Source organism: Centruroides sculpturatus, unplaced genomic scaffold (genome assembly GCF_000671375.1).
Source record: "Centruroides sculpturatus isolate CEXI.00-Female unplaced genomic scaffold, Cexi_2.0 scaffold100, whole genome shotgun sequence".
In the NCBI taxonomy this organism is placed as follows: Eukaryota; Metazoa; Arthropoda; class Arachnida; order Scorpiones; family Buthidae; genus Centruroides; species Centruroides sculpturatus.
In genome coordinates, this window is record NW_019384300.1 from 103303 (window position 1) to 122620 (window position 19318).

The 19318-nt window shown below is 29.5% G+C and overlaps 1 long non-coding RNA gene and 1 pseudogene across 1 annotated transcript; one reads left to right on the forward strand and one right to left on the reverse strand.

Annotated features, from left to right (window-relative positions):
* LOC111637042 overlaps positions 1–4356 on the forward strand; it is a 34017-nt pseudogene extending 29661 nt beyond the window's left edge.
* An 8284-nt stretch (positions 4357–12640) lies between these two features.
* On the reverse strand, positions 12641–14769 carry LOC111637130. Its single transcript, XR_002758646.1, has 2 exons — positions 14685–14769; positions 12641–14428 (listed from the first exon to the last, which is right to left on the reverse strand). It is a non-coding gene; the product is annotated as an uncharacterized LOC111637130 (long non-coding RNA).
* Between the last annotated feature and the right edge of the window lie 4549 nt (positions 14770–19318).

Below are 19318 nucleotides of genomic sequence, written 5' to 3' on the forward strand. Positions count from 1 at the left end.
ATTATAATGCATCCTAAATTCGATTTAAAATTAAATATAAACTGTAAATAAATTCAAGCAAATTTATTTATTACATTATTACCATTTCAAATTTGATTACTCAAGGATGCTATCTCTTAACAACATTTTCAAAGATAATTCATCCATTATTTTCTAATTATTAATTACATTAATCTTATCGATAATGAAAAATTAGTTGTGCAGACATCAAGTAATTTATCTATCGATAATAATGATATAATATAGATATTATTAATTACTAGATTATGGTTAAATCACGTATCGCTGTTGAATCAAATTACCATGTAATATTTTAAGAAAAACATCAACAAACGGCGCTACCATCTACAAATTTATAAATTTCTCGATGAATGAACTAATTAATTACAAAAAAATAATTAAGGCGAGCCTCCATTAACGGCAACCTCTAAATAATGACCATTTTTTTCAGGCCATTTTTTTTTTCCTTTCCAACGAAAATGCATATAAAATAATTCTAAACAACAACCATTTTATTATGTTCAGATGTTTAACTGTACGGTATATAACCTTAAATACTTCAATTATTGTAGACGATTTCATTATTTGAATGGTCGTAAATTTTCATGTTTTATTATTATATCATAAAATTTTTATATCGACGTAAATTTCAAAAATTCTAGTCTAATTCAGGAAATATTTTAAATGCTGGTGCACGATGCAGTTGACGACCTTTAAAATAGTTAAACTAATAACTTTTATGACGAATATTTAGATTTTTATCATGACTTTCAGCTTGTCTTCGGGTGTATCATCGACCTCAGTTCTGCCAAAATGGACGAATCTTGCTCGTGTTGTCGACCAATTTGGAAAGAAACAGAACTGAATGTATATGCTTATATAGTCTATGTTAAATCTTAAATATCCGAAATTCTCATACTATTATTCGAATACTTTCTCACAGAAAAATTAAATAAAAATAAATAATGGTTTATAACGAAGGTAATACTAAAATAACATTCAATTTATTTAATTTCGAATAATTTGAATATTTTCTTGTATTCTATTGTAAATACGGTACAAGATAACATGAACTGAATAGACTAAAATTTCAATTCAAAATTAATGTTTACCATTTCTTATAATACATTCTAATGAACAAATATGCATTTGTTCAATATAACACAAGATTTGAAAATGATAACAATTGTTATTCTTATATTCGAATTTCAAAGCTATTATCAAAAATTCTTATCAGTTGTAAACAGCAAAGAGACCGTGCTCCCTTGTCCTTCCACTCTGAAGCCGCCCTATAGTTTAGTAAAATTACTAAAAAATTTAAATTACGATCTTTACCATTGTAAACGTACTGTGAAGGTAATAAAGAATAAATGACAGTAGTTGTCTCCTTTTCATACTTAGACTTCATCGATCAATGAATAAAATTTTAATAAATAACATTTATAGTCATTCTAACAAAAATAAAATAAATATCTCGTGTATTCAAATTACTTAAATAAACACATGAAAGGCTTCAACTCAACAAAAGATCGAAATAATTGAGCTTTTAACCTTGTAATGTCGAACTAAATCTTTATTGTTACAAGTAAAATTTATATCATTAGAAGTAACGTTTTCTTTTCTCAAAGTGATCATATTGAGATATGCTTCTAGGTTATATATTTTATTTGATAAAATTTAATGCCCTTTAATTCTGCAGGTATCGTATCCCGTCGATAAATACAATCCGCAGTTGGATCTTTGGTGTTACTTGTACGTGTTGGCTCACTTCTTTTTAATTGCTGTAGCTTATATATTGTTAGCAACTCATCACAAGGTATGTTCACTGAAAACATTAAGATTAACAATGTATAATTTTTTAAAAATGTTTGCTACTATTATTATTATTATTTAAAGAGTGGAGAGCAGATCTGAATCTAAATATCAACTTATAGAAAGAGAATATGGTCACAATGCCGGGATGCAATTTTTAATCTTAATTTTGAAAAAATGACTTGTCTTCCGGTCTAGACCGACGTTCGTATATACCGTAGTTAATCGGGTGTCTGGCCCATAAGCTTTCCCTATTGGGTCTGAATTTTAGTAGATAATGTAATGAGTACAAATTTGTTTTTGTTTCAGCAGCTCTTTTCAGTCATGAGAGTACTACATAACTTTTAGTTGCTTATTTTGGAATTTCTATAGTATATGAGCAATCAACTAACCATTGGATTCAATAGATCCATCTCTATTGACAAAAACTAAGGCTAGTCTAATAGTCTCTACATATTGCCAAATCATTCTTATGCCATGCAGGACACTTTCTGACATCATGTCATAGCTTGATCAAGCCACAAAAAGTTGAACTATGTGGTGCCATGACAAAGCATTTCAGCATGACACGAATTAGCTGTGTGGCACCAATAAGGAGAAAAGAGAAAGTATAAATTTGCAGAGTTAGAGTAGACCAAACATGGAGTGGTATGTCTACATAAAGTTTGCAACGGCCCACAGATGTGGCAGAGTTTCACTTCAGATGAACGTGTCATTATTGTGAGTCTTTTGAGGCTAGATGCTGGTTTCTTCCATATATATGATGAGGGAATGTTTGCCACAAAGTTACACTACACCATATCACCACCAAGTACTCCAGGTGTCTTACAGTAACAAATTTATTTAATTGTTACTAAATTTACTAGTCAAATCGATCCATCAAAAATTAATATTTATATTTGATTTTACTGAAACGATTGAACTTCATTGAACCATTTCTTCAAACGATTTATTCATAATTTCTTTACAGAATTATAGTTATACAACTGTGATGATTTGTATAGTTTATATCATATATTCTTTAACAGTATTTGGAGCAATTATGGATAAAAAGTAAGTAATAAATAAAATAATCTTATATTATTTACTTTATATTAATGATTAAAATTTAATTTCAGATCATATGCACCATTCTTGGAATTATCAAGATGTTTGGGTTTCTTACTCCTAGGCAGTTTTAACATTTCCACTCACCATACACTGATTAATTTAATATTTTTTCTTGTATGGTTGTTCTCTTTGCTGTTATCCATGCTTTGGAGTATAATATGTTTATATATTCACATGCCAAAAGTATTTATTGAAATGTATAATTAATTTTTCAACTATATGGTCAAAGTTAAAAGAAATACAATAATACAATACAGCTCTCCATTTTAAGCTCCAGTATAAATTCTCGTTATAATATTTTTTAAAAATATGGCATTTCATACTAGCTATTTCCATCCTGCAAAGTCCTACTTTTATGTGCACAAGGTTTGATTAAAAGCACCCATGAAAATTTGAGGTTTCAATTAGACTAAAGCAGCAGGGTTATGCATTTACCACCTCAGTCTCTTACATAGTACCACATATATATAATCAACCAAAAATAATAATAACAATTCCCACTATATTTCAATCAATAGTGCCTTGTGTAGCAAAAATACAACTCCAGTATAATTTAAGGACACAAATCTTTGTATTTTGTTTAAGCTGCTACTGCAGTAATAAAAAATTGGTTACATTTACATGTTACTCATATTATTGAACATAATTAATGTCTCCTACGTTTCGGCAAATATTTCTAAATAACAAATTTCAGCACACAACATTGCTCCCTTTATTAAATAGGCATTATAATGCCCAGTGTAATCAATGTATTCGCAGCTTAAAGGTATGTAAATAAGTGGCATACATATGCCACAAACAGCAACAGCATCATAAGATCTTTTAACTCCTCTGGTTTAATGCTTCTTCTATGAGGATATTTAATGGGAAAGACGAGTGATCTTTGCTGGGCCTGTTTCCTTCTTACAATGTTGATGACATGTGACATTTGACAAGTCATTTTTATGATAATCACTGCTTTGTCAACAGAAAAAAAAAACAATCTACACACATTTGAAATCATCATATCTTCCTATGAGTATGTCTGATTGATGTTTATACATTCTAAAGTCTAAATCAAAACCATATAGCTGTGCCCCAGAACAAAATATTTTTGTGTAATTGCCATAAATATGGTAGTAACACACAACTACACAAAGAATTAAGAAATTTTTATTTTGTCCACGGCATGAGTCCAAACAATAAGATTTTTCTTGTGTGCCATTTCTGGTAATGATTTAATCAAAAACGAAGCAACTTTGTCTGCCCATAAAATAATAATAAACAGGACGACTAAAGAATCCTGCTTATTTAAGTTTACAAACTCACTTTACGCTTAAAAACTATATTAATCAATTTAATATTTTTTGATTACCCCCCACTTTGTTAGCCAGTGGTCTAGTATGCTAAGAAACAATAATGTAAACAAGGATGCCAGGCTCCTTTCTAAACAATATATATGATATTTTAATTAATTCGCACTTATATTTTGTGCAAAGTATTTTTATATTTTTATATATATTATGTGACATTTTTGGATCAGATTTCACTCTGATCATTGTATGTAAACATTCATGTATACAAATAAAGTTTTCATTGACTATTTCTCTTGTTTTTTTTTAACTCTTTCCACTCTGCATGCATTAAGAGAGTCTTTTTTCCAAGAAAACCGTAGGAGCAGCCAAGTGGCGGGAGATGGAGCCCAACAAATTGACTCACAGCAGGCTAATGCCTTTATTGTCCCACCATCATTGTTGAACAATTATTCTAATATATCAAAATTTATTTGATGGTTGCTTCATGATCTTAGTTTATAGCTTATTTAATTTTGATGTTAATATCATGTTTAGTTTGTCTCTCCTTCGTGACCATACTAAGCCCAAATCTACTTTTAAGCATAAATAGATTGAAAAACTCTCACAAATTAAATTTATATCTGATTGAAAGAATAGGCTGAAACTTTATGAAATGGAAATGGCTTAATTTGAATGAAGAACTGTCAATCACATTTATTTAGGTATGATGGCTCAAATCTATTCATGTTAATGCCTAATTTTTTGCCATATTTACCAAAATATTTAGCTCAGAGAGCTAATTGTTTTCATAAATATAGCACTATATAGACAGTCCCTAATTTTTGCATATAATGCAAAAATTACTTAAAATGTATACAAAAGTTGAGCAAGAGTTAAAATTTTGTTGCTACCCAATAACAGGTGTGGGATATTTTTTAAAAAGTGATAAAGATACAGTATTTTAAGAAAAATTTGCATTGTGTTGGTGCATACCTTCCTGAATTACAGGTATCAGACAACTTGCTCATTCCTACATAATATTCAAATATTATGTAGGAATGAGCAAGTTGTCTGATAGTCAAGGACCACCAGTATGTGCATATGTGAGAATTGGGATTGTTTAATTAATTTAACAGAGAAAATACATTAAATTTTTATATATTGTTTACAACAGGGGAAGTTGCACTCGCAGTTAAGGAAAAAGAGCAAATCAACTTCCTTTCTCAAGAGCTCTTATCTCCAAGTTCAGACTGCCATATGTCTCTTAACCCCCTCTACATATCAGCGTGCATCTGATACAGTAGAGTCTCGAAAACTCGGCACTCGAAAACCCGGCAGTCCGGATAACTTGGCCACACCCTGGCAGAGCAAAAAAATTCTTAGTTAATTAATTTTCATTATAGACAGCTTTATGCCTCATAAAGCATTTTTCTGAGGTCTGTCTTATCTGGTAAATTACTGTACACAGTGTATTCATTAATTTTCATTTTCACATAGTAAAGGCTCTATGCCTTCATAAAGGACGTACTTTTCCTTTGTTTAAGGGTATTTGGGCAGTTTATTCTCTGTTGTATTCTGATGTAAACAATACATACAAGTACAGTACAGTATTTTCTGAGGAAACACTCATACTTATTTTTTTAACCCCATTCCCGATAACCCGGCATTTTCACAAACTTGGCCACCCTTCGATCCAAATTAGGCCGAGTTTTCGAGACTCTACTGTAGTAACAGCGATCCCTTGGATGCCAAGATGGCCCATTAAAAAGTGAATTTTCCCACTATTCTGGGCAGTTCATCAACAATTGATATTGATATTGCCAAAGCAATCTACAAAAGATATTTGCCATAGAAGATGGCAGTTCTCGAAGACCGTGAATCTGCCATAGAACGCAGTCTTCCATAATTTCAAAGATGCCATAGAAGGCAGTTCCTCGTAGTTGAGTTTGTCATATAACTCCAGAAAATTAGCTGCCATAGAAAAGTCTCGCTTTATATATTTTAACTTTATGTACATAATAAGAGAATATCCCACATCCATCCTTCATCTCCCGAGCTCCTCAAAGAAGATTATGAATACTACCTAAGTCGAGGTAGTATATATATTGTTTATTGTAAGCTCTCTCTCTCATGTATCATTCACGCAAGGTATAGAAATATAGATGTAGTTAGAAATAAGCTCATTGAACTCTATTATACTTCCAATGTTATCTTATGTTATATTTAGAGATATGTATATAGTATATTTCATTTATCCATTAAATAATATTTATGTTTATCATTTGAATTCAATCATTTATTGAGTCGACTGTTTAGCCCTCCTAATCATCTTTTATATATGCGAGTTAGGGCGCGTAATTTTAATTACCCTAGCTGGTGTCGGGAATCCTGACAGGAGACAGTAATTACACGATCGTCTCGTCTCTGCATTTATATCACTCATATATCATCATCCTACGACAACTGAGGCTAGTCTTCCAGACTACTTAGCTGAGTAAGTGGTATAAAGAGTGATAACTAACTCTATACCCCCAGCTGCCCTCACACACACACAAAATAATACATATATTATTTTAATTCTAACTTGCTATACTAACAGCCATATTCATAAACAAAGATCAAGAGTTAGAAGTTAACCAATCACCATTCACTTTATTTTTAGCACATGAACACTTNATATTTTTTGATTACCCCCCACTTTGTTAGCCAGTGGTCTAGTATGCTAAGAAACAATAATGTAAACAAGGATGCCAGGCTCCTTTCTAAACAATATATATTATTTTTTAATTAATTCGCACTTATATTTTGTGCAAAGTATTTTTATATTTTTATATATATTATGCGACATTTTTGGATCAGATTTCACTCTGATCATTGTATGTAAACATTCATGTATACAAATAAAGTTTTCATTGACTATTTCTCTTTTTGTCTTTTTTTTCTTTTTTAACGCTTTCTACTCTGCATACGTTAAGAGAGTCTTTTTTCCAAGAAAACCATAGGAGCAGCCAAGTGGCGGGAGATGGAGCCCAACAAATTGACTCACAGCAGGTTAATGCCTGTATTGTCCCATCATCTTTGTTGAACAATTATTCTAAGATATCAAAATTTATTTGATGGTTGCTTCATGATCTTAGTTTTTAGCTTATTTAATTTTGATGTTAATATCATGTTTAGTTTGTCACTCCTTCGTGACCATACTAAACCCAAATCTACTTTTAAGCATGAATAGATTGAAAAACTCTCACAAATTAAATTTATATCTGATTGAAAGAATAGGCTAAAACTTTATGAAATAGAAATGACTTAATTTGAATGAAGAACTGTCAATCACATTTATTTAGGTATGATGGCTCAAACCTATTCATGTTAATCCCTAATTCTTTGCCATATTTACCAAAATATTTAGCTCAGAGAGCTAATTGTTTTCATAAATATAGCACTATATAGACAGTCCCTAATTTTTGCATATAATGCAAAAATTACTTAAAATGTATACAAAAGTTGAGCAAGAGTTAAAATTTTGTTTCTACTCAATAACAGGTGTGGGAAATTTTTTTTAAAAAGTTATAAAGATACAGTATTTCAAAAAAAATTTTGCATTGTGTTGGTGCATACCTTCCCGAATTACAGGTATCAAACAACTTGCTCATTCCTACATAATATTTAAATATTATGTAGGAATGAGCAAGTTGTCTGATAGTTAAGGACCACCAGTATGTGCATATGTGAGAATTGGGATTATTTAATTAATTTAGCAGAGAAACTACATTAAATTTTTATATATGTTGTTTACAAGAGGGGAAGTTGCACTCGCAGTTAAGGAGAAAGAGGAAATCAACTTCCTTTCTCAAGAGCTCTTATCTCCAAGTTCAGACCCGCCATATCTCTTAACCCCCTCTATATGTCAGCGTGCATCCAATAGTAACAGTGATCCCTTGAATGCTAAGATGGCCCATTAAAAAGTGAATTTTCCCACTATTCTGGGCAGTTCATCAACAATTGATATTGATATTGCCACATAGAAAGCAATCTACAAAAGAGATTTGCCATAGAAGATGGCAGTTCTCGAAGACTCTGAATCTGCCATAGAATGCAGTCTTCCATAATTTCAAAGATGCCATAGAAGGCAGTTCCTCATAGTTGAGTTTGTCATATAACTCCAGAAAATTAGCTGCCATAGAAAAGTCTCGCTTTATATATTTTAACTTTATGTACATAATAAGAGAATATCCCACATCCATCCTTCATCTCCCGAGCTCCTCAAAGAAGATTATGAATACTACCTAAGTCGAGGTAGTATATATATTGTTTATTGTAAGCTCTCTCTCTCATGTATCATTCACGCAAGGTATAGAAATATAGATGTAGTTAGAAATAAGCTCATTGAACTCTATTATACTTCCAATGTTATCTTATGTTATATTTAGAGATATGTATATAGTATATTTCATTTATCCATTAAATAATATTTATGTTTATCATTTGAATTCAATCATTTATTCAGTCGACTGTTTAGCCCTCCTAATCATCTTTTATATATGCGAGTTAGGGCGCGTAATTTTAATTACCCTAGCTGGTGTCGGGAATCCTGACAGGAGACAGTAATTACACGATCGTCTCGTCTCTGCATTTATATCACTCATATATCATCATCCTACGACAACTGAGGCTAGTCTTCCAGACTACTTAGCTGAGTAAGTGGTATAAAGAGTGATAACTAACTCTATACCCCCAGCTGCCCTCACACACACACAAAATAATACATATATTATTTTAATTCTAACTTGCTATACTAACAGCCATATTCATAAACAAAGATCAAGAGTTAGAAGTTAACCAATCACCATTCACTTTATTTTTAGCACATGAACACTTAATAGATCATTTCTAATGCTAAACTCTTGCTCCTTGGTTATGAATATGACTGTAAGAGGACTTTTGTCAAATCCACTACGGGCATAACCGACCTAACCATAAGGTAACCAGAGAATGAAGGATGAGGCCCAATGCATCCATTTTGACTCACAAATGAAAACATGAATAATCTAGAGCCACAGCTAATGCTTTTATCAGCTTGACCATCTGGCTATCGCACGCTCGACATTTTCAAATTTAATTATTTTAAATTCTTTACTTCTCCATCTTTATCATAATATAAGATGATAATAATCATTTCACATTTAAAATTAATGAGGTAATATATACTTTAATATAATATAAACTCACTTGATTTTAAATCTGAAGATATTTATTATTTTCTCAATATTCAATTTAGTATATCTGCATTACTTCAATAATAAACAATATCTAAAAAAAAGAAAAAAAAAGAAAACTAGTTAATGCTGAAACCAATTTATTTATCTTTCCATTTACACTTTCTTATATCTAACAATAAATCTTTCTACAACCATTGTATCATACACTACTATGAACGATAACGTACATTTTAAACCCGCAAAATAAACATTTTAAGATAAACTAACGGAAAAACTTAATATTTTCCAATGAGATCAATAAATTAACAAACTGTACAAGACTAATTATCACACGCAATGCTACAGATATGACACTTATGTAAAAAATGGTAAGTGATGCCCGTGGGGGCCATATCAAAAGTAATAACATTATGAACATTTAACACATATTTTATATACAAAAAACTTTAAAAATATGAAAGAGCAAAATGTTTTCTTTTTTTCTCATTTAGAATGTGTCTGAAAATAAGGTAAAAATTTGTGTTAAAGCATTTCACTTTTATTTTTTTTGTTAGAAACACATGAAATATGCCAAACATCCACAAAATAAAACTATAAAATATTTAAGAAAAACAAATTCGTACAGAGATGATTAATACTGGACGATTGAGAATGTCAAGAATGAAGAGGAGAATGGAAAAAATGCTCTCGTGGAATGATGAAGGGTTAGAAAATATAATAATAATTTTACTTTTTGTATAAGCAATTTGAGATTTTCTTAGAGTGTTTCTCATATTTTGATGAAACTGTGCTTAGATGATAAGCAAATAAATAAATTAAAAAACAAATGACGATGATGATCAATACTGATGTCGAATGTAAGTAGCATTTCCACATTTAACTTTGGCATATTTCACATTTACATCAATCTCGACAGTTAATAAAATCGTATTTCCAACGTACCGACCGACACGTTTAACAAAATTACACTTTGAAATAATTTGATCGTTTATAACAACAATAAAGCAAAGACACAAGAATTATTTTTTTTATGTATTAAAAATAAAGTTTAACCACAAAATCTTGGCTTTGCACATACAACGATGTAAAATGGATTTAAAAAATAAATTATATTGAATGTCTTATTATACAATAGAACACTTAGAGATTACGGTTGAAGGGCCCAGTGCATTTTTCCTGACAATGCCGAGAAAACGAAAGACCAAATTATTTTGTAACATATCCAAAAGAACTGTTAAGCATTTCTTCTGTTAAGTGGAAGACTAATTTACATCATGGTTTTAGTTCAAAACAAAACTGAAATTGGTTTGAATGTCAGAAAAATTAAGACTGCAATTTGTTCCCCCATTTGTTTTTTTACGTTTGTGGCTGGACACGTTGTTTTGCTATCTCCAAGAAAAAATATTGTCATCACAAAAATAATTTCTCGTATACAAAAAGATAATAGAAATGCCAACTTGTACAGTTTTATTCAATGGATGGAAAATTTTACAGTGACCATTAAATTGGACAACATTCACTGTAATTTGCAAATCACAATGACGAAGCCATATTTAGCTGACAAAAGGACATAATAATGATGACAAGCATCACATTACTAGTAATAATATTACTAGTGATATTTTGTTTTTCACCGTTACTATGATTTTCCAGCCTAATGGAACAGTATGAAAAAGTCCGAATATGAAATTTTGAGCCGGAGTTTATTATTTGATAATGAAATTTTTCGAAAATAAAATCATTAACTCATCAAAAACATATTTAACAATATATAGTAGGCACTCAATCATGTAACATTTTTTAATAACATCCTAAATTCTACCATTAATCCAATTAAACTAGATAATCTATTCCGAATGCATTTTTACATAACAATATATTATAAATATAAAATCAATATATACGACAAAAAAACTTGCATTCATGAAATTCGTAACTGCATTTACATGCAATTAAATTACACACGTATTTCATTGGGATTTGTAATAGGATATTCTATATAAAAAACAGGGAACATAATAAGCTAATCGATAGATATTCTTGCAATCTTTAAAAGCATTATTAAAGATTGAAAGTAAAATATTGACTGAAAATGTTAAAAATGATTCTGAAACATTTGTTAAACATTCTGAATCAAGAAAATTTCTGCTTTAGTAGACAGTTCTCACTTTGTAATGTTGCAAAAATGCATGTTTCATATAAACAAAGCAGAAAATTCAATCTTTAACATGTTTGGCAGTCGTAAATCAAACAAAACCTTTGGGTACAATCCAGTATGCATTTGTGAATGGTTTAATGATAAAATTGGAAAAGCAAACAGCACTACATTGGCATTTGCAGACTCACTTTGTCAAAATAACTGGGTTAATAAGTTGTAAGAATGGTGTTAATAATATAACCAGGGAGGCAACCAGTTACTTCATTGAAGCTCACCATATCCTGGTGAGTGTAACATGCATCAATCGCTATATCAACAAACTCATTGGTAAATATCAGAGCACATTTCAGTACATCATGGTTCGCCAATACACTGATGTACACCAGAATGTACTCATTGTTAACTTCATTAACAAGTTACATACCTTATCATTACATAATTTGCAAGAAAATCTAGACAAAAACATTTTGCATAAAAATTATTGTTAAGAACTCCATGAATGTAATTTTTTTTTGTCATATTGTACATAGTTTTATGCTTTTACTTTCCAACTACTTCCAAGTAGTTAATCATTATAAATTACAATTCAAACAAATTCTGACCAACAATTAAAAGCCAAATCAGATATTGGAACTTCAAAATTCTCAACTCAATCAGTTGATACCGATTATCAATGAAAAATGGAAAATGTCAAATAACTAAGTGTCTACTCTGCAACTGAACTTTTGAGTTAAAATATCCCATTGATTAATCATTTAACAACTCTAAAATATGAATTAAAAACTTTATAACTGGATACAATCAGTCAACTTACTTGGTCTCAACATTAGACTTATTTTATTACAAACAAAAAACAGAAAGAATATCTCAATTCTTAACATATTCTGGACTAATTTTCCTTAACTTAACGATAGTAAGCTCCTATCGAGTATATTCTAAAAATGATTTTTATGTCCTCGATATAATAAACTCAATAGCCAAAACAGTTCTCTAGATTATTAACTAATCTCCTTAAACTTGAATACCGTATCTTGTTATCAAGATGAATACGACCCCTAAACAATGGATTTTTTTTTGATTATTGAATAATCGGTGCTTATATAAATTGGCAGTCTGTTGCAAAAATTATTTTAAATGAGATTGCATTCATTTCTTAATGAGATCTCTTAACAGTAGCAAGTAACTTTCGATAAAGCATGAAAATGCATTAAGTAATGTAACTCTATACTACCAAAAACAGGACAAAGGTATGTAAAAGTCTGTACTAAATAAATATCAAAGTGATATCGATCTAAAGAGGTTATTGATTATAGGAAAAATTATATCTACACCATACTCTACTGTATCGTAAGACAAATCACAAACACAATTGTTCCTCTCTATATTATTATTAAAATACTACTTTCTAAACAACTCTATTGTTATTTTATTATTGTTATTTTCTCTCCTAAGGATTATAATTAATTGGAAGTTACTCGGGAGTCAAATTGTTATAATACATTTTAATTATAATGTGTTAATTACTGATGATAAAATGTAATTTAATATAAATTCCAGAAGAAAAAGTATTAACAATAACAATTTACAACTATTATAATCTTCTAAAATTAATGAACATTATTATTGCGTATTCTGAAATGAACATTATTATTTTAACAATAATAAATAGATTAAACTTATCGGCAAGCATCCTAAATATATTTATGTATTGATAATATTTAAACTAATCAGCATGATAACATTTTAATTTTTGAAACTTAAAAACAGTTTTAAAATTTGCTAATAAATAAGTATATATATATTTTTTTTCTTGTTTACTTTTTAAATTATGCATAGAGACAAGTCAGCAAGAGCAGTTCTTTGTTACAGAAACTCAAGATCAGATCTCGAAAGAAACACAAACATAAAATGCATTTCTTTACGCTGCTCCTGATGACGTATCTCAAAGAATTAACTACGAATGATCTAATTCTAATTTGGCTACAAAGTTTTCATATTTATGTGTATGATGTATCTAAATCAAACCTTTTAAATATCGAAGAAGTTTTTTAATATTTTAGCTTTTATCATATAAAAGATGCAATTTCTTTTTTAATGTTCTTGCATTATTGATTTCAAAATTTTTCTATCCAAGAAAATTCCACAAAAAATGCAAATTTTTTTCTTTTGGTCAAGTGTTAATCTTAATAAATATGTTCTTGTTTTAAATAACTATAATAAGAAATTGGAAATTTCAACATTATCAAATTTGTTCAAAGCCAAAAAAGAATTATGAATTTTAACAATTTTTTCCCCATTAATTTTACTGTAACATTATATACATTCCTGAAAACTACAATACTTCTTTGTTTATTTGTTAATAAAACAACACTGTTTGATTAGCATATATTGCGCACCATAATAAAATATCACTTATAATTTCTGGATGAATTTCATTTGTGAACTACATTTAAACAGACTTAAGATTAACATAACAAAAGATAAATAGTGACACATTAAACAGCTAACTTAACTGTATTACACAAACACCAATTAGTTGATAAACAAGAATGACTAGCTGATGAAATTCTGCTTTGTACTCTTGGATTTTTGCAAAATATTTTCTTTCGACTGTAGATGTAGCAGGAGAGGATGACATGCTGCATTGGTTTATTTCTTCTTTTAAATATATTACTTCTAGAAATCATAAACTTAATAAAGAAAATACAAACTGATTTGTCACAATCAATCTGGAGATAAATGATTATCTATAGCTACGATTCTAAAGGTGTTATGCAAAAATCAGAGTTGTTCTAAGGGAATATACCCATTAAGATACCATCTTGGTTTATGGAGCAAATTGACTATGAACACATCTGCAATATAAAAATTATATTTAACTTTAATTTAAAAGCAAATTAGTAATTTTAATTATATTAACAAAACAAAACATAGTAACATATACGAGACAATCAAACAAAAGTAGAACTTTGAGAAATGGCGCAAGGAGTTTCTAATGTGAATATACTTGGCTCATGCCTTCCCAAATCACCAAACTCCTCACTTGGTCTCATGAGTTCCACTTTCCTTTCATCACCAAGTATATATAACTCAATGATAACTAACTCATACCATTTATTCAACTTCACTAGATATATCAGCACCTTCAGGAGATGTCAAAATTTGTCCAATGGTACCTTCTAATTCCCTAAACTAGATGGAAAAAAAATTAATATTTTGAAATATATAGAATCTATACATATATAATTAATCAATTAAATAATTCTGATTAAAATAAAATATTTTAATATTATGTAAAAAAATTTTCTCAATAAATTATATTAAAAAGTACACAGGTACTGTATGTGCAGCTTAACGACAGAGGTTTCATAGGATTACAATGGAGCAGCAAACTTTGCAGCCATCCATACTTTTTTATGTTTAGATACATAAATACTTATTATGTAACATATAGCTTATACAAGACTATACCATATAATGTTTGTCTAAGTACAATCTATGACATTCGCTTAACAACATATTTCCATCATTAAGCGCCACATACTCATACACTGACATACATGTAAAGCTTATTTTAGCATAGCAAAAATTATTGCAACTAACATAGCTACAATAATAGAAAAATAAAGGAAAACTCAAGCCACTAATTACCATAAAAATATCTAATTTTAAAACTTTAAATTCTTGCAAGCAAAAATTAATAATTAATGCAAAAGTGGCAAGCAAATTAATTGTGATTCAAATTAAAATGTGAAGCAGTTACTTTTTCTTTATAGTCAAAAACATTCATTTAAAAATGTTAAAATATATAGTGATCAATTAAAAATTTATATAAAGCAGTGGCATATATATATATATTGTGTAAAATAAAAAAAATTACCTCCCAATTTCTCCTCATCTGAAAATTGGGATTAAAAAATCAAATGCATTGCTTCGTAGTTCCAAATTTACATATATAGAAAGTTTAATTTCAAGATGTTTAATTACATTTTAAAAAATTGAAATTTAAAACTCCATTTAGGATGTCATATTATGAAAATTATTTTATAAAACTACAATTCTATTGAGTAAAAAAATACAGTTTAAATATCAGATTGAAAAAAATTCAAAGATTTTTTGTGCTGTTCAAGATATATTAATCAATATATTACTATTCAAGATTTACACTTTTATTTCTATAAATAAACAAAACTTAATAATCAACAGCCAAACATCAGCTGCCAGATTTCATGCTAATGATAACACTATGTATCATTAGCTTTGATATAGTAAAATCTGCACACTTGGATGGCCAAAGCAGTTACAGTATTAGTCTACTAATCTGGGAAATCCAGAATCACATCCAGGTGGCAACTCCTGGAAAATTTTTTCTGAGCAGTCTCTGTTGGGTCCCATCCCTCGTCACCCAGATGATCCTAATGTGCATTCGGCCAAACTCACAACAGCTATGGAAAAAACGCCCTCTTAGCACCCGCAAGGCAGAAAGAACATAAAAAAACAACCTGAAAATTTTGCATTTGACATTTGGCTATTAATTAATCAGCTTGATTATCAAATGTGTGCCTTTTTTAAAAAGTGACTTATCAGTATTGATTTTTGTACTTTTAAATACAAACATATGCATTTTCCTTTTTTAAAAACAATGATAAGAAAATGATTTAACTTCCAATTCAACTGTGCTTCAATGAATGAATCCCCAAATTAAATTTTAATTAATTTTAATCATTGCTTGCAAATTTACTTGAAATTTTAAATATAATTAGATATTTTAATTATCTTATTAAATAATTTTGGAGTAATAAATTATAAATAAAAAATTCATAAGAGAATATAAGTAATGACTGAGGCTAATATATTTATTTAATTATTACATATTCTAGAGGGAGAATGAAAAATGTATTAAAAGTGACCGAACATTCAAAGTTTAATAACTGATGACCAGATAATCTATGCCAAAATATTTTTAATTAGTATATTTAGAATTTCTAAACAAGTTAATTGTATAATGACAGACAAATAGAGAGAGAGAGAGAGAGAGAGACAATTATGATGATGAAATATTGAGGATTAAAATGAGAATCAAACATTGGAAAGCCATCAAGAACGTGCGAGTTCCAGGTTTGAATTTAAAAAGTGGATGAGGCCATCTACCTTTAAGACTATACAGACTGCCTCATTTATCTGATTGAAAGCTTCATTTTGACTCTGAAGATGGATGAGATGCATCTGAAAGCCTTTCTTTCTAATTTCTTATTGATTTTCTCCACATAGGATATGCTATCACCAGAAACACTTACGTTAACATATAACTGAAATTCATTCCATCAAAACTAAAATAAAATTCAAATTTTTATATTTATTTTAATAATTTGAATTTACTGTACACTTTAATGCTGTAATAACAATTTTCATGATATATAATATGTGATTTTCATACCTAAATGTAAAATTAGAGTAAAAACATATAAGAAAGAAGAACTTATAGAGCATAGTGGATTTCAGTAGTTTACTTTTCCGTATATTAAAAACATTTTCGAAAAATGTGCTAAACAACTTAAAGAAAAACAAATAATTTTAGCACCAACCATGAAAAATAATTAGTATATTTTTCTATAAATTAAGTAAAATATTAAATATAAATAAGAAAAAAAATTNTATATATATTATGCGACATTTTTGGATCAGATTTCACTCTGATCATTGTATGTAAACATTCATGTATACAAATAAAGTTTTCATTGACTATTTCTCTTTTTGTCTTTTTTTTCTTTTTTAACGCTTTCTACTCTGCATACGTTAAGAGAGTCTTTTTTCCAAGAAAACCATAGGAGCAGCCAAGTGGCGGGAGATGGAGCCCAACAAATTGACTCACAGCAGGTTAATGCCTGTATTGTCCCATCATCTTTGTTGAACAATTATTCTAAGATATCAAAATTTATTTGATGGTTGCTTCATGATCTTAGTTTTTAGCTTATTTAATTTTGATGTTAATATCATGTTTAGTTTGTCACTCCTTCGTGACCATACTAAACCCAAATCTACTTTTAAGCATGAATAGATTGAAAAACTCTCACAAATTAAATTTATATCTGATTGAAAGAATAGGCTAAAACTTTATGAAATAGAAATGACTTAATTTGAATGAAGAACTGTCAATCACATTTATTTAGGTATGATGGCTCAAACCTATTCATGTTAATCCCTAATTCTTTGCCATATTTACCAAAATATTTAGCTCAGAGAGCTAATTGTTTTCATAAATATAGCACTATATAGACAGTCCCTAATTTTTGCATATAATGCAAAAATTACTTAAAATGTATACAAAAGTTGAGCAAGAGTTAAAATTTTGTTTCTACTCAATAACAGGTGTGGGAAATTTTTTTTAAAAAGTTATAAAGATACAGTATTTCAAAAAAAATTTTGCATTGTGTTGGTGCATACCTTCCCGAATTACAGGTATCAAACAACTTGCTCATTCCTACATAATATTTAAATATTATGTAGGAATGAGCAAGTTGTCTGATAGTTAAGGACCACCAGTATGTGCATATGTGAGAATTGGGATTGTTTAATTAATTTAACAGAGAAAATACATTAAATTTTTATATATTGTTTACAACAGGGGAAGTTGCACTCGCAGTTAAGGAAAAAGAGCAAATCAACTTCCTTTCTCAAGAGCTCTTATCTCCAAGTTCAGACCCGCCATATCTCTTAACCCCCTCTATATGTCAGCGTGCATCCAATAGTAACAGTGATCCCTTGAATGCTAAGATGGCCCATTAAAAAGTGAATTTTCCCACTATTCTGGGCAGTTCATCAACAATTGATATTGATATTGCCACATAGAAAGCAATCTACAAAAGAGATTTGCCATAGAAGATGGCAGTTCTCGAAGACTCTGAATCTGCCATAGAATGCAGTCTTCCATAATTTCAAAGATGCCATAGAAGGCAGTTCCTCATAGTTGAGTTTGTCATATAACTCCAGAAAATTAGCTGCCATAGAAAAGTCTCGCTTTATATATTTTAACTTTATGTACATAATAAGAGAATATCCCACATCCATCCTTCATCTCCCGAGCTCCTCAAAGAAGATTATGAATACTACCTAAGTCGAGGTAGTATATATATTGTTTATTGTAAGCTCTCTCTCTCATGTATCATTCACGCAAGGTATAGAAATATAGATGTAGTTAGAAATAAGCTCATTGAACTCTATTATACTTCCAATGTTATCTTATGTTATATTTAGAGATATGTATATAGTATATTTCATTTATCCATTAAATAATATTTATGTTTATCATTTGAATTCAATCATTTATTGAGTCGACTGTTTAGCCCTCCTAATCATCTTTTATATATGCGAGTTAGGGCGCGTAATTTTAATTACCCTAGCTGGTGTCGGGAATCCTGACAGGAGACAGTAATTACACGATCGTCTCGTCTCTGCATTTATATCACTCATATATCATCATCCTACGACAACTGAGGCTAGTCTTCCAGACTACTTAGCTGAGTAAGTGGTATAAAGAGTGATAACTAACTCTATACCCCCAGCTGCCCTCACACACACACAAAATAATACATATATTATTTTAATTCTAACTTGCTATACTAACAGCCATATTCATAAACAAAGATCAAGAGTTAGAAGTTAACCAATCACCATTCACTTTATTTTTAGCACATGAACACTTAATAGATCATTTCTAATGCTAAACTCTTGCTCCTTGGTTATGA